This window comes from Ascidia mentula, chromosome 4 (assembly GCF_947561715.1).
Source record: "Ascidia mentula chromosome 4, kaAscMent1.1, whole genome shotgun sequence".
Taxonomy (NCBI): domain Eukaryota; kingdom Metazoa; phylum Chordata; class Ascidiacea; order Phlebobranchia; family Ascidiidae; genus Ascidia; species Ascidia mentula.
The window spans coordinates 10,239,055-10,255,698 of NC_138569.1; the positions used below are offsets into that span (position 1 = coordinate 10,239,055).

Sequence of the window (16,644 nt, forward strand, 5' to 3'; positions counted from 1 at the left end):
GGGTATACAAAAAATCTAAGAAGGTCTCGATCAAACAAAACCTACTATGGTATGTCGTCACATTCGATGTCGACATTTCCAGCATCGTTTGTCAAACAAAACATGGGGAATCTATAGTCGCTGGCACAATATTATTTTCGCTCTAAAAAAAGCTTGGAAATGCCTCGACCCGGGATTGAACCAGGGACCTTTAGATCTTCAGTCTAACGCTCTCCCAACTGAGCGATCGAGGCGCATCGGTGGCCAGTACGGGGCTCGAACCCGCGACATTTGCGTTATTAGCACAACGCTCTAACCAACTGAGCTAACCGGCCGCACGTGAAGCCATCTTCTATTTGAGATTGCATTCAGAGAATATATGTGAAGAGGTTACTTCTTGAGGAGTGTTATCTTTTCTGAAATAAAATTAATCCCTTTGAAACTGTTTTTCCAACCGCGTGTTTCCTCTTTGAAGTGGCAAGGAAGTTGCAATGGGTGAAGAAGACAAACAGGCTGAAATCACTGAATCTTCGATATTAAAAGAGCATTGAATCCAACAAAACAAACTTCAAATTTGCATTGGCCGGGAATCGAACCCGGGCCTCCCGCGTGGCAGGCGAGAATTCTACCACTGAACCACCAATGCTAAGCTTCCCAAACCGGGAATCGAACCCGGGCCGCCTGGGTGAAAGCCAGGAATCCTGACCACTAGACCATTTGGGAGGGCCTCAAAAGATCATAGCAGTATTGATCAATATCCTAGTTTAGCCTAGCAAAAACCAATCTGGTCCGTGTTCTTGTGCGACAGAAAAGGTGCAGATGCTGGATAGAAATCGTCCGACTCCAATTTCGGTTGAAGGAACTTCATCGGATATTTCTCATTTTCACATTTGAAAGCGATGAAATGCTCTTTTCGACTTGTTTCATATGCTACTAAGAGCACAGGTGGCAATGGTCGAGGCGCTTGGATTCACCATCAATTCCTATAAAATTATTGCAAAAAAAGTATTTGTGAGTTTTTCTTCTTACTTGTTGTGGTTTACATAAAAAAGATCCTCCACAATTGCGACACAGCTATAGATTCGATTTGTAATCGTTCTCTTTTCATTGGGTATACAAAAAATCTAAGAAGGTCTCGATCAAACAAAACCTACTATGGTATGTCGTCACATTCGATGTCGACATTTCCAGCATCGTTTGTCAAACAAAACATGGGGAATCTATAGTCGCTGGCACAATATTATTTTCGCTCTAAAAAAAGCTTGGAAATGCCTCGACCCGGGATTGAACCAGGGACCTTTAGATCTTCAGTCTAACGCTCTCCCAACTGAGCTATCGAGGCGCATCGGTGGCCAGTACGGGGCTCGAACCCGCGACATTTGCGTTATTAGCACAACGCTCTAACCAACTGAGCTAACCGGCCGCACGTAAAGCCATCTTCTATTTGAGATTGCATTCAGAGAATATATGTGAAGAGGTTACTTCTTGAGGAGTGTTATCTTTTCTGAAATAAAATTAATCCCTTTGAAACTGTTTTTCCAACCGCGTGTTCCCTCTTTGAAGTGGCAAGGAAGTTGCAATGGGTGAAGAAGACAAACAGGCTGAAATCAATGTATCTTCGATATTAAAACAGCATTGAATCCAACAAAACAAACTTCAAATTTGCATTGGCCGGGAATCGAACCCGGGCCTCCCGCGTGGCAGGCGAGAATTCTACCACTGAACCATCAATGCTAAGCTTCCCAAACCGGGAATCGAACCCGGGCCGCCTGGGTGAAAGCCAGGAATCCTGACCACTAGACCATTTGGGAGGGCCTGAAAGATCATAGCAGTATTTATCAATATCCTAGTTTAGCCTAGCAAAAACCAATCTGGTCCGTGTTCTTGTGCGACAGAAAAGGTGCAGATGCTGGATAGAAATCGTCCGACTCAAATTTCGGTTGAAGGAACTTCATCGGATATTTCTCATTTTCACATTTGAAAGCGATGAAATGCTCTTTTCGACTTGTTTCATATGCTACTAAGAGCACAGGTGGCAATGGTCGAGGCGCTTGGATTCACCATCAATTCCTATAAAATTATTGCAAAAAAAGTATTTGTGAGTTTTTCTTCTTACTTGTTGTGGTTCACATAAAAAAGATCCTCCACAATTGCGACACAGCTATAGATTCGATTTGTGATCGTTCTCTTTTCATTGGGTTTACAAAAAATCTAAGAAGGTCTCGATCAAACAAAACCTACTATGGTATGTCGTCACATTCGATGTCGACATTTCCAGCATCGTTTGTCAAACAAAACATTGGGAATCTATAGTCGCTGGCACAATATTATTTTCTCTCTAAAAAAAGCTTGGAAATGCCTCGACCCGGGATTGAACCAGGGACCTTTAGATCTTCAGTCTAACGCTCTCCCAACTGAGCTATCGAGGCGCATCGGTGGCCAGTACGGGGCTCGAACCCGCGACATTTGCGTTATTAGCACAACGCTCTAACCAACTGAGCTAACCGGCCGCACGTAAAGCCATCTTCTATTTGAGATTGCATTCAGAGAATATATGTGAAGAGGTTACTTCTTGAGGAGTGTTATCTTTTCTGAAATAAAATTAATCCCTTTGAAACTGTTTTTCCAACCGCGTGTTCCCTCTTTGAAGTGGCAAGGAAGTTGCAATGGGTGAAGAAGACAAACAGGCTGAAATCACTGTATCTTCGATATTAAAACAGCATTGAATCCAACAAAACAAACTTCAAATTTGCATTGGCCGGGAATCGAACCCGGGCCTCCCGCGTGGCAGGCGAGAATTCTACCACTGAACCACCAATGCTAAGCTTCCCAAACCGGGAATCGAACCCGGGCCGCCTGGGTGAAAGCCAGGAATCCTGACCACTAGACCATCTGGGAGGGCCTCAAAAGATCATAGCAGTATTGATCAATATCCTAGTTTAGCCTAGCAAAAACCAATCTGGTCCGTGTTCTTGTGCGACAGAAAAGGTGCAGATGCTGGATAGAAATCGTCCGACTCCAATTTCGGTTGAAGGAACTTCATCGGATATTTCTCATTTTCACATTTGACAGCGATGAAATGCTCTTTTCGACTTGTTTCATATGCTACTAAGAGCACAGGTGGCAATGGTCGAGGCGCTTGGATTCACCATCAATTCCTATAAAATTATTGCAAAAAAAGTATTTGTGAGTTTTTCTTTTTACTTGTTGTGGTTCACATAAAAAAGATCCTCCACAATTGCGACACAGCTATAGATTCGATTTGTAATCGTTCTCTTTTCATTGGGTATACAAAAAATCTAAGAAGGTCTCGATCAAACAAAACCTACTATGGTATGTCGTCACATTCGATGTCGACATTTCCAGCATCGTTTGTCAAACAAAACATGGGGAATCTATAGTCGCTGGCACAATATTATTTTCGCTCTAAAAAAAGCTTGGAAATGCCTCGACCCGGGATTGAACCAGGGACCTTTAGATCTTCAGTCTAACGCTCTCCCAACTGAGCGATCGAGGCGCATCGGTGGCCAGTACGGGGCTCGAACCCGCGACATTTGCGTTATTAGCACAACGCTCTAACCAACTGAGCTAACCGGCCGCACGTGAAGCCATCTTCTATTTGAGATTGCATTCAGAGAATATATGTGAAGAGGTTACTTCTTGAGGAGTGTTATCTTTTCTGAAATAAAATTAATCCCTTTGAAACTGTTTTTCCAACCGCGTGTTTCCTCTTTGAAGTGGCAAGGAAGTTGCAATGGGTGAAGAAGACAAACAGGCTGAAATCACTGAATCTTCGATATTAAAAGAGCATTGAATCCAACAAAACAAACTTCAAATTTGCATTGGCCGGGAATCGAACCCGGGCCTCCCGCGTGGCAGGCGAGAATTCTACCACTGAACCACCAATGCTAAGCTTCCCAAACCGGGAATCGAACCCGGGCCGCCTGGGTGAAAGCCAGGAATCCTGACCACTAGACCATTTGGGAGGGCCTCAAAAGATCATAGCAGTATTGATCAATATCCTAGTTTAGCCTAGCAAAAACCAATCTGGTCCGTGTTCTTGTGCGACAGAAAAGGTGCAGATGCTGGATAGAAATCGTCCGACTCCAATTTCGGTTGAAGGAACTTCATCGGATATTTCTCATTTTCACATTTGAAAGCGATGAAATGCTCTTTTCGACTTGTTTCATATGCTACTAAGAGCACAGGTGGCAATGGTCGAGGCGCTTGGATTCACCATCAATTCCTATAAAATTATTGCAAAAAAAGTATTTGTGAGTTTTTCTTCTTACTTGTTGTGGTTTACATAAAAAAGATCCTCCACAATTGCGACACAGCTATAGATTCGATTTGTAATCGTTCTCTTTTCATTGGGTATACAAAAAATCTATGAAGGTCTCGATCAAACAAAACCTACTATGGTATGTCGTCACATTCGATGTCGACATTTCCAGCATCGTTTGTCAAACAAAACATGGGGAATCTATAGTCGCTGGCACAATATTATTTTCGCTCTAAAAAAAGCTTGGAAATGCCTCGACCCGGGATTGAACCAGGGACCTTTAGATCTTCAGTCTAACGCTCTCCCAACTGAGCTATCGAGGCGCATCGGTGGCCAGTACGGGGCTCGAACCCGCGACATTTGCGTTATTAGCACAACGCTCTAACCAACTGAGCTAACCGGCCGCACGTAAAGCCATCTTCTATTTGAGATTGCATTCAGAGAATATATGTGAAGAGGTTACTTCTTGAGGAGTGTTATCTTTTCTGAAATAAAATTAATCCCTTTGAAACTGTTTTTCCAACCGCGTGTTCCCTCTTTGAAGTGGCAAGGAAGTTGCAATGGGTGAAGAAGACAAACAGGCTGAAATCACTGTATCTTCGATATTAAAACAGCATTGAATCCAACAAAACAAACTTCAAATTTGCATTAGCCGGGAATCGAACCCGGGCCTCCCGCGTGGCAGGCGAGAATTCTACCACTGAACCACCAATGCTAAGCTTCCCAAACCGGGAATCGAACCCGGGCCGCCTGGGTGAAAGCCAGGAATCCTGACCACTAGACCATTTGGGAGGGCCTCAAAAGATCATAGCAGTATTGATCAATATCCTAGTTTAGCCTAGCAAAAACCAATCTGGTCCGTGTTCTTGCGCGACAGAAAAGGTGCAGATGCTGGATAGAAATCGTCCGACTCCAATTTCGGTTGAAGGAACTTCATCGGATATTTCTCATTTTCACATTTGACAGCGATGAAATGCTCTTTTCGACTTGTTTCATATGCTACTAAGAGCACAGGTGGCAATGGTCGAGGCGCTTGGATTCACCATCAATTCCTATAAAATTATTGCAAAAAAAGTATTTGTGAGTTTTTCTTCTTACTTGTTGTGGTTCACATAAAAAAGATCCTCCACAATTGCGACACAGCTATAGATTCGATTTGTAATCGTTCTCTTTTCATTGGGTATACAAAAAATCTAAGAAGGTCTCGATCAAACAAAACCTACTATGGTATGTCGTCACATTCGATGTCGACATTTCCAGCATCGTTTGTCAAACAAAACATGGGGAATCTATAGTCGCTGGCACAATATTATTTTCTCTCTAAAAAAAGCTTGGAAATGCCTCGACCCGGGATTGAACCAGGGACCTTTAGATCTTCAGTCTAACGCTCTCCCAACTGAGCTATCGAGGCGCATCGGTGGCCAGTACGGGGCTCGAACCCGCGACATTTGCGTTATTAGCACAACGCTCTAACCAACTGAGCTAACCGGCCGCACGTGAAGCCATCTTCTATTTGAGATTGCATTCAGAGAATATATGTGAAGAGGTTACTTCTTGAGGAGTGTTATCTTTTCTGAAATAAAATTAATCCCTTTGAAACTGTTTTTCCAACCGCGTGTTTCCTCTTTGAAGTGGCAAGGAAGTTGCAATGGGTGAAGAAGACAAACAGGCTGAAATCACTGAATCTTCGATATTAAAACAGCATTGAATCCAACAAAACAAACTTCAAATTTGCATTGGCCGGGAATCGAACCCGGGCCTCCCGCGTGGCAGGCGAGAATTCTACCACTGAACCACCAATGCTAAGCTTCCCAAACCGGGAATCGAACCCGGGCCGCCTGGGTGAAAGCCAGGAATCCTGACCACTAGACCATTTGGGAGGGCCTCAAAAGATCATAGCAGTATTGATCAATATCCTAGTTTAGCCTAGCAAAAACCAATCTGGTCCGTGTTCTTGTGCGACAGAAAAGGTGCAGATGCTGGATAGAAACCATCCGACTCCAATTTCGGTTGAAGGAACTTCATCGGATATTTCTCATTTTCACATTTGACAGCGATGAAATGCTCTTTTCGACTTGTTTCATATGCTACTAAGAGCACAGGTGGCAATGGTCGAGGCGCTTGGATTCACCATCAATTCCTATAAAATTATTGCAAAAAAAGTATTTGTGAGTTTTTCTTCTTACTTGATGTGGTTCACATAAAAAAGATCCTCCACAATTGCGACACAGCTATAGATTCGATTTGTAATCGTTCTCTTTTCATTGGGTATACAAAAAATCTAAGAAGGTCTCGATCAAACAAAACCTACTATGGTATGTCGTCACATTCGATGTCGACATTTCCAGCATCGTTTGTCAAACAAAACATGGGGAATCTATAGTCGCTGGCACAATATTATTTTCGCTCTAAAAAAAGCTTGGAAATGCCTCGACCCGGGATTGAACCAGGGACCTTTAGATCTTCAGTCTAACGCTCTCCCAACTGAGCTATCGAGGCGCATCGGTGGCCAGTACGGGGCTCGAACCCGCGACATTTGCGTTATTAGCACAACGCTCTAACCAACTGAGCTAACCGGCCGCACGTGAAGCCATCTTCTATTTGAGATTGCATTCAGAGAATATATGTAAAGAGGTTACTTCTTGAGGAGTGTTATCTTTTCTGAAATCAAATTAATCCCTTTGAAACTGTTTTTCCAACCGCGTGTTCCCTCTTTGAAGTGGCAAGGAAGTTGCAATGGGTGAAGAAGACAAACAGGCTGAAATCACTGTATCTTCGATATTAAAACAGCATTGAATCCAACAAAACAAACTTCAAATTTGCATTGGGCGGGAATCGAACCCGGGCCTCCCGCGTGGCAGGCGAGAATTCTACCACTGAACCACCAATGCTAAGCTTCCCAAACCGGGAATCGAACCCGGGCCGCCTGGGTGAAAGCCAGGAATCCTGACCACTAGACCATTTGGGAGGGCCTCAAAAGATCATAGCAGTATTGATCAATATCCTAGTTTAGCCTAGCAAAAACCAATCTGGTCCGTGTTCTTGTGCGACAGAAAAGGTGCAGATGCTGGATAGAAATCGTCCGACTCCAATTTCGGTTGAAGGAACTTCATCGGATATTTCTCATTTTCACATTTGACAGCGATGAAATGCTCTTTTCGACTTGTTTCATATGCTACTAAGAGCACAGGTGGCAATGGTCGAGGCGCTTGGATTCACCATCAATTCCTATAAAATTATTGCAAAAAAAGTATTTGTGAGTTTTTCTTCTTACTTGATGTGGTTCACATAAAAAAGATCCTCCACAATTGCGACACAGCTATAGATTCGATTTGTAATCGTTCTCTTTTCATTGGGTATACAAAAAATCTAAGAAGGTCTCGATCAAACAAAACCTACTATGGTATGTCGTCACATTCGATGTCGACATTTCCAGCATCGTTTGTCAAACAAAACATGGGGAATCTATAGTCGCTGGCACAATATTATTTTCGCTCTAAAAAAAGCTTGGAAATGCCTCGACCCGGGATTGAACCAGGGACCTTTAGATCTTCAGTCTAACGCTCTCCCAACTGAGCGATCGAGGCGCATCGGTGGCCAGTACGGGGCTCGAACCCGCGACATTTGCGTTATTAGCACAACGCTCTAACCAACTGAGCTAACCGGCCGCACGTGAAGCCATCTTCTATTTGAGATTGCATTCAGAGAATATATGTGAAGAGGTTACTTCTTGAGGAGTGTTATCTTTTCTGAAATAAAATTAATCCCTTTGAAACTGTTTTTCCAACCGCGTGTTTCCTCTTTGAAGTGGCAAGGAAGTTGCAATGGGTGAAGAAGACAAACAGGCTGAAATCACTGAATCTTCGATATTAAAAGAGCATTGAATCCAACAAAACAAACTTCAAATTTGCATTGGCCGGGAATCGAACCCGGGCCTCCCGCGTGGCAGGCGAGAATTCTACCACTGAACCACCAATGCTAAGCTTCCCAAACCGGGAATCGAACCCGGGCCGCCTGGGTGAAAGCCAGGAATCCTGACCACTAGACCATTTGGGAGGGCCTCAAAAGATCATAGCAGTATTGATCAATATCCTAGTTTAGCCTAGCAAAAACCAATCTGGTCCGTGTTCTTGTGCGACAGAAAAGGTGCAGATGCTGGATAGAAATCGTCCGACTCCAATTTCGGTTGAAGGAACTTCATCGGATATTTCTCATTTTCACATTTGAAAGCGATGAAATGCTCTTTTCGACTTGTTTCATATGCTACTAAGAGCACAGGTGGCAATGGTCGAGGCGCTTGGATTCACCATCAATTCCTATAAAATTATTGCAAAAAAAGTATTTGTGAGTTTTTCTTCTTACTTGTTGTGGTTTACATAAAAAAGATCCTCCACAATTGCGACACAGCTATAGATTCGATTTGTAATCGTTCTCTTTTCATTGGGTATACAAAAAATCTATGAAGGTCTCGATCAAACAAAACCTACTATGGTATGTCGTCACATTCGATGTCGACATTTCCAGCATCGTTTGTCAAACAAAACATGGGGAATCTATAGTCGCTGGCACAATATTATTTTCGCTCTAAAAAAAGCTTGGAAATGCCTCGACCCGGGATTGAACCAGGGACCTTTAGATCTTCAGTCTAACGCTCTCCCAACTGAGCTATCGAGGCGCATCGGTGGCCAGTACGGGGCTCGAACCCGCGACATTTGCGTTATTAGCACAACGCTCTAACCAACTGAGCTAACCGGCCGCACGTAAAGCCATCTTCTATTTGAGATTGCATTCAGAGAATATATGTGAAGAGGTTACTTCTTGAGGAGTGTTATCTTTTCTGAAATAAAATTAATCCCTTTGAAACTGTTTTTCCAACCGCGTGTTCCCTCTTTGAAGTGGCAAGGAAGTTGCAATGGGTGAAGAAGACAAACAGGCTGAAATCACTGTATCTTCGATATTAAAACAGCATTGAATCCAACAAAACAAACTTCAAATTTGCATTAGCCGGGAATCGAACCCGGGCCTCCCGCGTGGCAGGCGAGAATTCTACCACTGAACCACCAATGCTAAGCTTCCCAAACCGGGAATCGAACCCGGGCCGCCTGGGTGAAAGCCAGGAATCCTGACCACTAGACCATTTGGGAGGGCCTCAAAAGATCATAGCAGTATTGATCAATATCCTAGTTTAGCCTAGCAAAAACCAATCTGGTCCGTGTTCTTGTGCGACAGAAAAGGTGCAGATGCTGGATAGAAATCGTCCGACTCCAATTTCGGTTGAAGGAACTTCATCGGATATTTCTCATTTTCACATTTGACAGCGATGAAATGCTCTTTTCGACTTGTTTCATATGCTACTAAGAGCACAGGTGGCAATGGTCGAGGCGCTTGGATTCACCATCAATTCCTATAAAATTATTGCAAAAAAAGTATTTGTGAGTTTTTCTTCTTACTTGTTGTGGTTCACATAAAAAAGATCCTCCACAATTGCGACACAGCTATAGATTCGATTTGTAATCGTTCTCTTTTCATTGGGTATACAAAAAATCTAAGAAGGTCTCGATCAAACAAAACCTACTATGGTATGTCGTCACATTCGATGTCGACATTTCCAGCATCGTTTGTCAAACAAAACATGGGGAATCTATAGTCGCTGGCACAATATTATTTTCTCTCTAAAAAAAGCTTGGAAATGCCTCGACCCGGGATTGAACCAGGGACCTTTAGATCTTCAGTCTAACGCTCTCCCAACTGAGCTATCGAGGCGCATCGGTGGCCAGTACGGGGCTCGAACCCGCGACATTTGCGTTATTAGCACAACGCTCTAACCAACTGAGCTAACCGGCCGCACGTGAAGCCATCTTCTATTTGAGATTGCATTCAGAGAATATATGTGAAGAGGTTACTTCTTGAGGAGTGTTATCTTTTCTGAAATAAAATTAATCCCTTTGAAACTGTTTTTCCAACCGCGTGTTTCCTCTTTGAAGTGGCAAGGAAGTTGCAATGGGTGAAGAAGACAAACAGGCTGAAATCACTGAATCTTCGATATTAAAACAGCATTGAATCCAACAAAACAAACTTCAAATTTGCATTGGCCGGGAATCGAACCCGGGCCTCCCGCGTGGCAGGCGAGAATTCTACCACTGAACCACCAATGCTAAGCTTCCCAAACCGGGAATCGAACCCGGGCCGCCTGGGTGAAAGCCAGGAATCCTGACCACTAGACCATTTGGGAGGGCCTCAAAAGATCATAGCAGTATTGATCAATATCCTAGTTTAGCCTAGCAAAAACCAATCTGGTCCGTGTTCTTGTGCGACAGAAAAGGTGCAGATGCTGGATAGAAACCATCCGACTCCAATTTCGGTTGAAGGAACTTCATCGGATATTTCTCATTTTCACATTTGACAGCGATGAAATGCTCTTTTCGACTTGTTTCATATGCTACTAAGAGCACAGGTGGCAATGGTCGAGGCGCTTGGATTCACCATCAATTCCTATAAAATTATTGCAAAAAAAGTATTTGTGAGTTTTTCTTCTTACTTGATGTGGTTCACATAAAAAAGATCCTCCACAATTGCGACACAGCTATAGATTCGATTTGTAATCGTTCTCTTTTCATTGGGTATACAAAAAATCTAAGAAGGTCTCGATCAAACAAAACCTACTATGGTATGTCGTCACATTCGATGTCGACATTTCCAGCATCGTTTGTCAAACAAAACATGGGGAATCTATAGTCGCTGGCACAATATTATTTTCGCTCTAAAAAAAGCTTGGAAATGCCTCGACCCGGGATTGAACCAGGGACCTTTAGATCTTCAGTCTAACGCTCTCCCAACTGAGCTATCGAGGCGCATCGGTGGCCAGTACGGGGCTCGAACCCGCGACATTTGCGTTATTAGCACAACGCTCTAACCAACTGAGCTAACCGGCCGCACGTGAAGCCATCTTCTATTTGAGATTGCATTCAGAGAATATATGTAAAGAGGTTACTTCTTGAGGAGTGTTATCTTTTCTGAAATCAAATTAATCCCTTTGAAACTGTTTTTCCAACCGCGTGTTCCCTCTTTGAAGTGGCAAGGAAGTTGCAATGGGTGAAGAAGACAAACAGGCTGAAATCACTGTATCTTCGATATTAAAACAGCATTGAATCCAACAAAACAAACTTCAAATTTGCATTGGGCGGGAATCGAACCCGGGCCTCCCGCGTGGCAGGCGAGAATTCTACCACTGAACCACCAATGCTAAGCTTCCCAAACCGGGAATCGAACCCGGGCCGCCTGGGTGAAAGCCAGGAATCCTGACCACTAGACCATTTGGGAGGGCCTCAAAAGATCATAGCAGTATTGATCAATATCCTAGTTTAGCCTAGCAAAAACCAATCTGGTCCGTGTTCTTGTGCGACAGAAAAGGTGCAGATGCTGGATAGAAATCGTCCGACTCCAATTTCGGTTGAAGGAACTTCATCGGATATTTCTCATTTTCACATTTGACAGCGATGAAATGCTCTTTTCGACTTGTTTCATATGCTACTAAGAGCACAGGTGGCAATGGTCGAGGCGCTTGGATTCACCATCAATTCCTATAAAATTATTGCAAAAAAAGTATTTGTGAGTTTTTCTTCTTACTTGATGTGGTTCACATAAAAAAGATCCTCCACAATTGCGACACAGCTATAGATTCGATTTGTAATCGTTCTCTTTTCATTGGGTATACAAAAAATCTAAGAAGGTCTCGATCAAACAAAACCTACTATGGTATGTCGTCACATTCGATGTCGACATTTCCAGCATCGTTTGTCAAACAAAACATGGGGAATCTATAGTCGCTGGCACAATATTATTTTCGCTCTAAAAAAAGCTTGGAAATGCCTCGACCCGGGATTGAACCAGGGACCTTTAGATCTTCAGTCTAACGCTCTCCCAACTGAGCTATCGAGGCGCATCGGTGGCCAGTACGGGGCTCGAACCCGCGACATTTGCGTTATTAGCACAACGCTCTAACCAACTGAGCTAACCGGCCGCACGTGAAGCCATCTTCTATTTGAGATTGCATTCAGAGAATATATGTAAAGAGGTTACTTCTTGAGGAGTGTTATCTTTTCTGAAATCAAATTAATCCCTTTGAAACTGTTTTTCCAACCGCGTGTTCCCTCTTTGAAGTGGCAAGGAAGTTGCAATGGGTGAAGAAGACAAACAGGCTGAAATCACTGTATCTTCGATATTAAAACAGCATTGAATCCAACAAAACAAACTTCAAATTTGCATTGGGCGGGAATCGAACCCGGGCCTCCCGCGTGGCAGGCGAGAATTCTACCACTGAACCACCAATGCTAAGCTTCCCAAACCGGGAATCGAACCCGGGCCGCCTGGGTGAAAGCCAGGAATCCTGACCACTAGACCATTTGGGAGGGCCTCAAAAGATCATAGCAGTATTGATCAATATCCTAGTTTAGCCTAGCAAAAACCAATCTGGTCCGTGTTCTTGTGCGACAGAAAAGGTGCAGATGCTGGATAGAAATCGTCCGACTCCAATTTCGGTTGAAGGAACTTCATCGGATATTTCTCATTTTCACATTTGACAGCGATGAAATGCTCTTTTCGACTTGTTTCATATGCTACTAAGAGCACAGGTGGCAATGGTCGAGGCGCTTGGATTCACCATCAATTCCTATAAAATTATTGCAAAAAAAGTATTTGTGAGTTTTTCTTCTTACTTGTTGTGGTTCACATAAAAAAGATCCTCCACAATTGCGACACAGCTATAGATTCGATTTGTGATCGTTCTCTTTTCATTGGGTTTACAAAAAATCTAAGAAGGTCTCGATCAAACAAAACCTACTATGGTATGTCGTCACATTCGATGCCGACATTTCCAGCATCGTTTGTCAAACAAAACATGGGGAATCTATAGTCGCTGACACAATATCATTTTCTCTCTAAAAAAAGCTTGGAAATGCCTCGACCCGGGATTGAACCAGGGACCTTTAGATCTTCAGTCTAACGCTCTCCCAACTGAGCTATCGAGGCGCATCGGTGGCCAGTACGGGGCTCGAACCCGCGACATTTGCGTTATTAGCACAACGCTCTAACCAACTGAGCTAACCGGCCGCACGTAAAGCCATCTTCTATTTGAGATTGCATTCAGAGAATATATGTGAAGAGGTTACTTCTTGAGGAGTGTTATCTTTTCTGAAATAAAATTAATCCCTTTGAAACTGTTTTTCCAACCGCGTGTTCCCTCTTTGAAGTGGCAAGGAAGTTGCAATGGGTGAAGAAGACAAACAGGCTGAAATCACTGTATCTTCGATATTAAAACAGCATTGAATCCAACAAAACAAACTTCAAATTTGCATTGGCCGGGAATCGAACCCGGGCCTCCCGCGTGGCAGGCGAGAATTCTACCACTGAACCACCAATGCTAAGCTTCCCAAACCGGGAATCGAACCCGGGCCGCCTGGGTGAAAGCCAGGAATCCTGACCACTAGACCATTTGGGAGGGCCTCAAAAGTTCATAGCAGTATTGATCAATATCCTAGTTTAGCCTAGCAAAAACCAATCTGGTCCGTATTCTTGTGCGACAGAAAAGGTGCAGATGCTGGATAGAAACCATCCGACTCCAATTTCGGTTGAAGGAACTTCATCGGATATTTCTCATTTTCACATTTGACAGCGATGAAATGCTCTTTTCGACTTGTTTCATATGCTACTAAGAGCACAGGTGGCAATGGTCGAGGCGCTTGGATTCACCATCAATTCCTATAAAATTATTGCAAAAAAAGTATTTGTGAGTTTTTCTTCTTACTTGTTGTGGTTCACATAAAAAAGATCCTCCACAATTGCGACACAGCTATAGATTCGATTTGTAATCGTTCTCTTTTCATTGGGTATACAAAAAATCTAAGAAGGTCTCGATCAAACAAAACCTACTATGGTATGTCGTCACATTCGATGTCGACATTTCCAGCATCGTTTGTCAAACAAAACATGGGGAATCTATAGTCGCTGGCACAATATTATTTTCGCTCTAAAAAAAGCTTGGAAATGCCTCGACCCGGGATTGAACCAGGGACCTTTAGATCTTCAGTCTAACGCTCTCCCAACTGAGCTATCGAGGCGCATCGGTGGCCAGTACGGGGCTCGAACCCGCGACATTTGCGTTATTAGCACAACGCTCTAACCAACTGAGCTAACCGGCCGCACGTGAAGCCATCTTCTATTTGAGATTGCATTCAGAGAATATATGTAAAGAGGTTACTTCTTGAGGAGTGTTATCTTTTCTGAAATCAAATTAATCCCTTTGAAACTGTTTTTCCAACCGCGTGTTCCCTCTTTGAAGTGGCAAGGAAGTTGCAATGGGTGAAGAAGACAAACAGGCTGAAATCACTGTATCTTCGATATTAAAACAGCATTGAATCCAACAAAACAAACTTCAAATTTGCATTGGCCGGGAATCGAACCCGGGCCTCCCGCGTGGCAGGCGAGAATTCTACCACTGAACCACCAATGCTAAGCTTCCCAAACCGGGAATCGAACCCGGGCCGCCTGGGTGAAAGCCAGGAATCCTGACCACTAGACCATTTGGGAGGGCCTCAAAAGATCATAGCAGTATTGATCAATATCCTAGTTTAGCCTAGCAAAAACCAATCTGGTCCGTGTTCTTGTGCGACAGAAAAGGTGCAGATGCTGGATAGAAATCGTCCGACTCCAATTTCGGTTGAAGGAACTTCATCGGATATTTCTCATTTTCACATTTGACAGCGATGAAATGCTCTTTTCGACTTGTTTCATATGCTACTAAGAGCACAGGTGGCAATGGTCGAGGCGCTTGGATTCACCATCAATTCCTATAAAATTATTGCAAAAAAAGTATTTGTGAGTTTTTCTTCTTACTTGTTGTGGTTCACATAAAAAAGATCCTCCACAATTGCGACACAGCTATAGATTCGATTTGTGATCGTTCTCTTTTCATTGGGTTTACAAAAAATCTAAGAAGGTCTCGATCAAACAAAACCTACTATGGTATGTCGTCACATTCGATGCCGACATTTCCAGCATCGTTTGTCAAACAAAACATGGGGAATCTATAGTCGCTGACACAATATCATTTTCTCTCTAAAAAAAGCTTGGAAATGCCTCGACCCGGGATTGAACCAGGGACCTTTAGATCTTCAGTCTAACGCTCTCCCAACTGAGCTATCGAGGCGCATCGGTGGCCAGTACGGGGCTCGAACCCGCGACATTTGCGTTATTAGCACAACGCTCTAACCAACTGAGCTAACCGGCCGCACGTGAAGCCATCTTCTATTTGAGATTGCATTCAGAGAATATATGTGAAGAGGTTACTTCTTGAGGAGTGTTATCTTTTCTGAAATAAAATTAATCCCTTTGAAACTGTTTTTCCAACCGCGTGTTTCCTCTTTGAAGTGGCAAGGAAGTTGCAATGGGTGAAGAAGACAAACAGGCTGAAATCACTGAATCTTCGATATTAAAAGAGCATTGAATCCAACAAAACAAACTTCAAATTTGCATTGGCCGGGAATCGAACCCGGGCCTCCCGCGTGGCAGGCGAGAATTCTACCACTGAACCACCAATGCTAAGCTTCCCAAACCGGGAATCGAACCCGGGCCGCCTGGGTGAAAGCCAGGAATCCTGACCACTAGACCATTTGGGAGGGCCTCAAAAGATCATAGCAGTATTGATCAATATCCTAGTTTAGCCTAGCAAAAACCAATCTGGTCCGTGTTCTTGTGCGACAGAAAAGGTGCAGATGCTGGATAGAAATCGTCCGACTCCAATTTCGGTTGAAGGAACTTCATCGGATATTTCTCATTTTCACATTTGAAAGCGATGAAATGCTCTTTTCGACTTGTTTCATATGCTACTAAGAGCACAGGTGGCAATGGTCGAGGCGCTTGGATTCACCATCAATTCCTATAAAATTATTGCAAAAAAAGTATTTGTGAGTTTTTCTTCTTACTTGTTGTGGTTTACATAAAAAAGATCCTCCACAATTGCGACACAGCTATAGATTCGATTTGTAATCGTTCTCTTTTCATTGGGTATACAAAAAATCTAAGAAGGTCTCGATCAAACAAAACCTACTATGGTATGTCGTCACATTCGATGTCGACATTTCCAGCATCGTTTGTCAAACAAAACATGGGGAATCTATAGTCGCTGGCACAATATTATTTTCGCTCTAAAAAAAGCTTGGAAATGCCTCGACCCGGGATTGAACCAGGGACCTTTAGATCTTCAGTCTAACGCTCTCCCAACTGAGCTATCGAGGCGCATCGGTGGCCAGTACGGGGCTCGAACCCGCGACATTTGCGTTATTAGCACAACGCTCTAACCAACTGAGCTAACCGGCCGCACGTAAAGC

At 43.4% G+C, this 16,644-nt stretch overlaps 62 non-coding genes across 62 annotated transcripts; all 62 read right to left on the reverse strand.

The window, feature by feature from the left end:
- Window positions 1-160: 160 nt before the first annotated feature.
- Window positions 161-233, reverse strand: Trnaf-gaa (transfer RNA phenylalanine (anticodon GAA)). Its single transcript has one exon. It is a non-coding gene; the product is annotated as a tRNA-Phe (tRNA).
- Window positions 234-240: 7 nt separating this feature from the next.
- On the reverse strand, window positions 241-314 carry Trnai-aau (transfer RNA isoleucine (anticodon AAU)). Its single transcript has one exon. It is a non-coding gene; the product is annotated as a tRNA-Ile (tRNA).
- A 240-nt stretch (window positions 315-554) lies between these two features.
- Window positions 555-625, reverse strand: Trnag-gcc (transfer RNA glycine (anticodon GCC)). The gene has a single exon. It is a non-coding gene; the product is annotated as a tRNA-Gly (tRNA).
- A 5-nt stretch (window positions 626-630) lies between these two features.
- Window positions 631-702, reverse strand: Trnae-uuc (transfer RNA glutamic acid (anticodon UUC)). Its single transcript has one exon. It is a non-coding gene; the product is annotated as a tRNA-Glu (tRNA).
- A 546-nt stretch (window positions 703-1,248) lies between these two features.
- Trnaf-gaa (transfer RNA phenylalanine (anticodon GAA)) lies at window positions 1,249-1,321 on the reverse strand. Its single transcript has one exon. It is a non-coding gene; the product is annotated as a tRNA-Phe (tRNA).
- A 7-nt stretch (window positions 1,322-1,328) lies between these two features.
- On the reverse strand, window positions 1,329-1,402 carry Trnai-aau (transfer RNA isoleucine (anticodon AAU)). The gene has a single exon. It is a non-coding gene; the product is annotated as a tRNA-Ile (tRNA).
- Window positions 1,403-1,642: 240 nt separating this feature from the next.
- On the reverse strand, window positions 1,643-1,713 carry Trnag-gcc (transfer RNA glycine (anticodon GCC)). The gene has a single exon. It is a non-coding gene; the product is annotated as a tRNA-Gly (tRNA).
- A 5-nt stretch (window positions 1,714-1,718) lies between these two features.
- Trnae-uuc (transfer RNA glutamic acid (anticodon UUC)) lies at window positions 1,719-1,790 on the reverse strand. The gene has a single exon. It is a non-coding gene; the product is annotated as a tRNA-Glu (tRNA).
- A 545-nt stretch (window positions 1,791-2,335) lies between these two features.
- On the reverse strand, window positions 2,336-2,408 carry Trnaf-gaa (transfer RNA phenylalanine (anticodon GAA)). The gene has a single exon. It is a non-coding gene; the product is annotated as a tRNA-Phe (tRNA).
- A 7-nt stretch (window positions 2,409-2,415) lies between these two features.
- Window positions 2,416-2,489, reverse strand: Trnai-aau (transfer RNA isoleucine (anticodon AAU)). Its single transcript has one exon. It is a non-coding gene; the product is annotated as a tRNA-Ile (tRNA).
- A 240-nt stretch (window positions 2,490-2,729) lies between these two features.
- Trnag-gcc (transfer RNA glycine (anticodon GCC)) lies at window positions 2,730-2,800 on the reverse strand. The gene has a single exon. It is a non-coding gene; the product is annotated as a tRNA-Gly (tRNA).
- A 5-nt stretch (window positions 2,801-2,805) lies between these two features.
- On the reverse strand, window positions 2,806-2,877 carry Trnae-uuc (transfer RNA glutamic acid (anticodon UUC)). Its single transcript has one exon. It is a non-coding gene; the product is annotated as a tRNA-Glu (tRNA).
- A 546-nt stretch (window positions 2,878-3,423) lies between these two features.
- Window positions 3,424-3,496, reverse strand: Trnaf-gaa (transfer RNA phenylalanine (anticodon GAA)). Its single transcript has one exon. It is a non-coding gene; the product is annotated as a tRNA-Phe (tRNA).
- Window positions 3,497-3,503: 7 nt separating this feature from the next.
- On the reverse strand, window positions 3,504-3,577 carry Trnai-aau (transfer RNA isoleucine (anticodon AAU)). Its single transcript has one exon. It is a non-coding gene; the product is annotated as a tRNA-Ile (tRNA).
- Window positions 3,578-3,817: 240 nt separating this feature from the next.
- Window positions 3,818-3,888, reverse strand: Trnag-gcc (transfer RNA glycine (anticodon GCC)). The gene has a single exon. It is a non-coding gene; the product is annotated as a tRNA-Gly (tRNA).
- Window positions 3,889-3,893: 5 nt separating this feature from the next.
- Trnae-uuc (transfer RNA glutamic acid (anticodon UUC)) lies at window positions 3,894-3,965 on the reverse strand. Its single transcript has one exon. It is a non-coding gene; the product is annotated as a tRNA-Glu (tRNA).
- A 546-nt stretch (window positions 3,966-4,511) lies between these two features.
- On the reverse strand, window positions 4,512-4,584 carry Trnaf-gaa (transfer RNA phenylalanine (anticodon GAA)). The gene has a single exon. It is a non-coding gene; the product is annotated as a tRNA-Phe (tRNA).
- Window positions 4,585-4,591: 7 nt separating this feature from the next.
- Trnai-aau (transfer RNA isoleucine (anticodon AAU)) lies at window positions 4,592-4,665 on the reverse strand. The gene has a single exon. It is a non-coding gene; the product is annotated as a tRNA-Ile (tRNA).
- A 240-nt stretch (window positions 4,666-4,905) lies between these two features.
- On the reverse strand, window positions 4,906-4,976 carry Trnag-gcc (transfer RNA glycine (anticodon GCC)). Its single transcript has one exon. It is a non-coding gene; the product is annotated as a tRNA-Gly (tRNA).
- A 5-nt stretch (window positions 4,977-4,981) lies between these two features.
- Trnae-uuc (transfer RNA glutamic acid (anticodon UUC)) lies at window positions 4,982-5,053 on the reverse strand. The gene has a single exon. It is a non-coding gene; the product is annotated as a tRNA-Glu (tRNA).
- A 546-nt stretch (window positions 5,054-5,599) lies between these two features.
- Trnaf-gaa (transfer RNA phenylalanine (anticodon GAA)) lies at window positions 5,600-5,672 on the reverse strand. The gene has a single exon. It is a non-coding gene; the product is annotated as a tRNA-Phe (tRNA).
- A 7-nt stretch (window positions 5,673-5,679) lies between these two features.
- Trnai-aau (transfer RNA isoleucine (anticodon AAU)) lies at window positions 5,680-5,753 on the reverse strand. Its single transcript has one exon. It is a non-coding gene; the product is annotated as a tRNA-Ile (tRNA).
- Window positions 5,754-5,993: 240 nt separating this feature from the next.
- Window positions 5,994-6,064, reverse strand: Trnag-gcc (transfer RNA glycine (anticodon GCC)). The gene has a single exon. It is a non-coding gene; the product is annotated as a tRNA-Gly (tRNA).
- A 5-nt stretch (window positions 6,065-6,069) lies between these two features.
- On the reverse strand, window positions 6,070-6,141 carry Trnae-uuc (transfer RNA glutamic acid (anticodon UUC)). Its single transcript has one exon. It is a non-coding gene; the product is annotated as a tRNA-Glu (tRNA).
- A 546-nt stretch (window positions 6,142-6,687) lies between these two features.
- Window positions 6,688-6,760, reverse strand: Trnaf-gaa (transfer RNA phenylalanine (anticodon GAA)). Its single transcript has one exon. It is a non-coding gene; the product is annotated as a tRNA-Phe (tRNA).
- A 7-nt stretch (window positions 6,761-6,767) lies between these two features.
- Window positions 6,768-6,841, reverse strand: Trnai-aau (transfer RNA isoleucine (anticodon AAU)). Its single transcript has one exon. It is a non-coding gene; the product is annotated as a tRNA-Ile (tRNA).
- A 240-nt stretch (window positions 6,842-7,081) lies between these two features.
- On the reverse strand, window positions 7,082-7,152 carry Trnag-gcc (transfer RNA glycine (anticodon GCC)). The gene has a single exon. It is a non-coding gene; the product is annotated as a tRNA-Gly (tRNA).
- A 5-nt stretch (window positions 7,153-7,157) lies between these two features.
- On the reverse strand, window positions 7,158-7,229 carry Trnae-uuc (transfer RNA glutamic acid (anticodon UUC)). Its single transcript has one exon. It is a non-coding gene; the product is annotated as a tRNA-Glu (tRNA).
- A 546-nt stretch (window positions 7,230-7,775) lies between these two features.
- Trnaf-gaa (transfer RNA phenylalanine (anticodon GAA)) lies at window positions 7,776-7,848 on the reverse strand. The gene has a single exon. It is a non-coding gene; the product is annotated as a tRNA-Phe (tRNA).
- Window positions 7,849-7,855: 7 nt separating this feature from the next.
- Window positions 7,856-7,929, reverse strand: Trnai-aau (transfer RNA isoleucine (anticodon AAU)). The gene has a single exon. It is a non-coding gene; the product is annotated as a tRNA-Ile (tRNA).
- A 240-nt stretch (window positions 7,930-8,169) lies between these two features.
- On the reverse strand, window positions 8,170-8,240 carry Trnag-gcc (transfer RNA glycine (anticodon GCC)). Its single transcript has one exon. It is a non-coding gene; the product is annotated as a tRNA-Gly (tRNA).
- Window positions 8,241-8,245: 5 nt separating this feature from the next.
- On the reverse strand, window positions 8,246-8,317 carry Trnae-uuc (transfer RNA glutamic acid (anticodon UUC)). Its single transcript has one exon. It is a non-coding gene; the product is annotated as a tRNA-Glu (tRNA).
- Window positions 8,318-8,863: 546 nt separating this feature from the next.
- Trnaf-gaa (transfer RNA phenylalanine (anticodon GAA)) lies at window positions 8,864-8,936 on the reverse strand. The gene has a single exon. It is a non-coding gene; the product is annotated as a tRNA-Phe (tRNA).
- A 7-nt stretch (window positions 8,937-8,943) lies between these two features.
- On the reverse strand, window positions 8,944-9,017 carry Trnai-aau (transfer RNA isoleucine (anticodon AAU)). The gene has a single exon. It is a non-coding gene; the product is annotated as a tRNA-Ile (tRNA).
- Window positions 9,018-9,257: 240 nt separating this feature from the next.
- On the reverse strand, window positions 9,258-9,328 carry Trnag-gcc (transfer RNA glycine (anticodon GCC)). The gene has a single exon. It is a non-coding gene; the product is annotated as a tRNA-Gly (tRNA).
- Window positions 9,329-9,333: 5 nt separating this feature from the next.
- On the reverse strand, window positions 9,334-9,405 carry Trnae-uuc (transfer RNA glutamic acid (anticodon UUC)). The gene has a single exon. It is a non-coding gene; the product is annotated as a tRNA-Glu (tRNA).
- Window positions 9,406-9,951: 546 nt separating this feature from the next.
- Trnaf-gaa (transfer RNA phenylalanine (anticodon GAA)) lies at window positions 9,952-10,024 on the reverse strand. The gene has a single exon. It is a non-coding gene; the product is annotated as a tRNA-Phe (tRNA).
- Window positions 10,025-10,031: 7 nt separating this feature from the next.
- Trnai-aau (transfer RNA isoleucine (anticodon AAU)) lies at window positions 10,032-10,105 on the reverse strand. Its single transcript has one exon. It is a non-coding gene; the product is annotated as a tRNA-Ile (tRNA).
- A 240-nt stretch (window positions 10,106-10,345) lies between these two features.
- On the reverse strand, window positions 10,346-10,416 carry Trnag-gcc (transfer RNA glycine (anticodon GCC)). The gene has a single exon. It is a non-coding gene; the product is annotated as a tRNA-Gly (tRNA).
- A 5-nt stretch (window positions 10,417-10,421) lies between these two features.
- Window positions 10,422-10,493, reverse strand: Trnae-uuc (transfer RNA glutamic acid (anticodon UUC)). Its single transcript has one exon. It is a non-coding gene; the product is annotated as a tRNA-Glu (tRNA).
- Window positions 10,494-11,039: 546 nt separating this feature from the next.
- Window positions 11,040-11,112, reverse strand: Trnaf-gaa (transfer RNA phenylalanine (anticodon GAA)). Its single transcript has one exon. It is a non-coding gene; the product is annotated as a tRNA-Phe (tRNA).
- Window positions 11,113-11,119: 7 nt separating this feature from the next.
- On the reverse strand, window positions 11,120-11,193 carry Trnai-aau (transfer RNA isoleucine (anticodon AAU)). The gene has a single exon. It is a non-coding gene; the product is annotated as a tRNA-Ile (tRNA).
- Window positions 11,194-11,433: 240 nt separating this feature from the next.
- Trnag-gcc (transfer RNA glycine (anticodon GCC)) lies at window positions 11,434-11,504 on the reverse strand. The gene has a single exon. It is a non-coding gene; the product is annotated as a tRNA-Gly (tRNA).
- Window positions 11,505-11,509: 5 nt separating this feature from the next.
- Trnae-uuc (transfer RNA glutamic acid (anticodon UUC)) lies at window positions 11,510-11,581 on the reverse strand. The gene has a single exon. It is a non-coding gene; the product is annotated as a tRNA-Glu (tRNA).
- Window positions 11,582-12,127: 546 nt separating this feature from the next.
- Trnaf-gaa (transfer RNA phenylalanine (anticodon GAA)) lies at window positions 12,128-12,200 on the reverse strand. The gene has a single exon. It is a non-coding gene; the product is annotated as a tRNA-Phe (tRNA).
- Window positions 12,201-12,207: 7 nt separating this feature from the next.
- Trnai-aau (transfer RNA isoleucine (anticodon AAU)) lies at window positions 12,208-12,281 on the reverse strand. Its single transcript has one exon. It is a non-coding gene; the product is annotated as a tRNA-Ile (tRNA).
- Window positions 12,282-12,521: 240 nt separating this feature from the next.
- Window positions 12,522-12,592, reverse strand: Trnag-gcc (transfer RNA glycine (anticodon GCC)). The gene has a single exon. It is a non-coding gene; the product is annotated as a tRNA-Gly (tRNA).
- Window positions 12,593-12,597: 5 nt separating this feature from the next.
- Trnae-uuc (transfer RNA glutamic acid (anticodon UUC)) lies at window positions 12,598-12,669 on the reverse strand. Its single transcript has one exon. It is a non-coding gene; the product is annotated as a tRNA-Glu (tRNA).
- Window positions 12,670-13,215: 546 nt separating this feature from the next.
- On the reverse strand, window positions 13,216-13,288 carry Trnaf-gaa (transfer RNA phenylalanine (anticodon GAA)). Its single transcript has one exon. It is a non-coding gene; the product is annotated as a tRNA-Phe (tRNA).
- Window positions 13,289-13,295: 7 nt separating this feature from the next.
- On the reverse strand, window positions 13,296-13,369 carry Trnai-aau (transfer RNA isoleucine (anticodon AAU)). Its single transcript has one exon. It is a non-coding gene; the product is annotated as a tRNA-Ile (tRNA).
- A 240-nt stretch (window positions 13,370-13,609) lies between these two features.
- Window positions 13,610-13,680, reverse strand: Trnag-gcc (transfer RNA glycine (anticodon GCC)). The gene has a single exon. It is a non-coding gene; the product is annotated as a tRNA-Gly (tRNA).
- A 5-nt stretch (window positions 13,681-13,685) lies between these two features.
- Trnae-uuc (transfer RNA glutamic acid (anticodon UUC)) lies at window positions 13,686-13,757 on the reverse strand. Its single transcript has one exon. It is a non-coding gene; the product is annotated as a tRNA-Glu (tRNA).
- Window positions 13,758-14,303: 546 nt separating this feature from the next.
- Trnaf-gaa (transfer RNA phenylalanine (anticodon GAA)) lies at window positions 14,304-14,376 on the reverse strand. Its single transcript has one exon. It is a non-coding gene; the product is annotated as a tRNA-Phe (tRNA).
- A 7-nt stretch (window positions 14,377-14,383) lies between these two features.
- On the reverse strand, window positions 14,384-14,457 carry Trnai-aau (transfer RNA isoleucine (anticodon AAU)). The gene has a single exon. It is a non-coding gene; the product is annotated as a tRNA-Ile (tRNA).
- A 240-nt stretch (window positions 14,458-14,697) lies between these two features.
- Window positions 14,698-14,768, reverse strand: Trnag-gcc (transfer RNA glycine (anticodon GCC)). The gene has a single exon. It is a non-coding gene; the product is annotated as a tRNA-Gly (tRNA).
- Window positions 14,769-14,773: 5 nt separating this feature from the next.
- Trnae-uuc (transfer RNA glutamic acid (anticodon UUC)) lies at window positions 14,774-14,845 on the reverse strand. Its single transcript has one exon. It is a non-coding gene; the product is annotated as a tRNA-Glu (tRNA).
- Window positions 14,846-15,391: 546 nt separating this feature from the next.
- On the reverse strand, window positions 15,392-15,464 carry Trnaf-gaa (transfer RNA phenylalanine (anticodon GAA)). The gene has a single exon. It is a non-coding gene; the product is annotated as a tRNA-Phe (tRNA).
- A 7-nt stretch (window positions 15,465-15,471) lies between these two features.
- Window positions 15,472-15,545, reverse strand: Trnai-aau (transfer RNA isoleucine (anticodon AAU)). The gene has a single exon. It is a non-coding gene; the product is annotated as a tRNA-Ile (tRNA).
- Window positions 15,546-15,785: 240 nt separating this feature from the next.
- On the reverse strand, window positions 15,786-15,856 carry Trnag-gcc (transfer RNA glycine (anticodon GCC)). Its single transcript has one exon. It is a non-coding gene; the product is annotated as a tRNA-Gly (tRNA).
- Window positions 15,857-15,861: 5 nt separating this feature from the next.
- On the reverse strand, window positions 15,862-15,933 carry Trnae-uuc (transfer RNA glutamic acid (anticodon UUC)). The gene has a single exon. It is a non-coding gene; the product is annotated as a tRNA-Glu (tRNA).
- A 546-nt stretch (window positions 15,934-16,479) lies between these two features.
- Window positions 16,480-16,552, reverse strand: Trnaf-gaa (transfer RNA phenylalanine (anticodon GAA)). Its single transcript has one exon. It is a non-coding gene; the product is annotated as a tRNA-Phe (tRNA).
- Window positions 16,553-16,559: 7 nt separating this feature from the next.
- Trnai-aau (transfer RNA isoleucine (anticodon AAU)) lies at window positions 16,560-16,633 on the reverse strand. Its single transcript has one exon. It is a non-coding gene; the product is annotated as a tRNA-Ile (tRNA).
- Window positions 16,634-16,644: the final 11 nt, after the last annotated feature.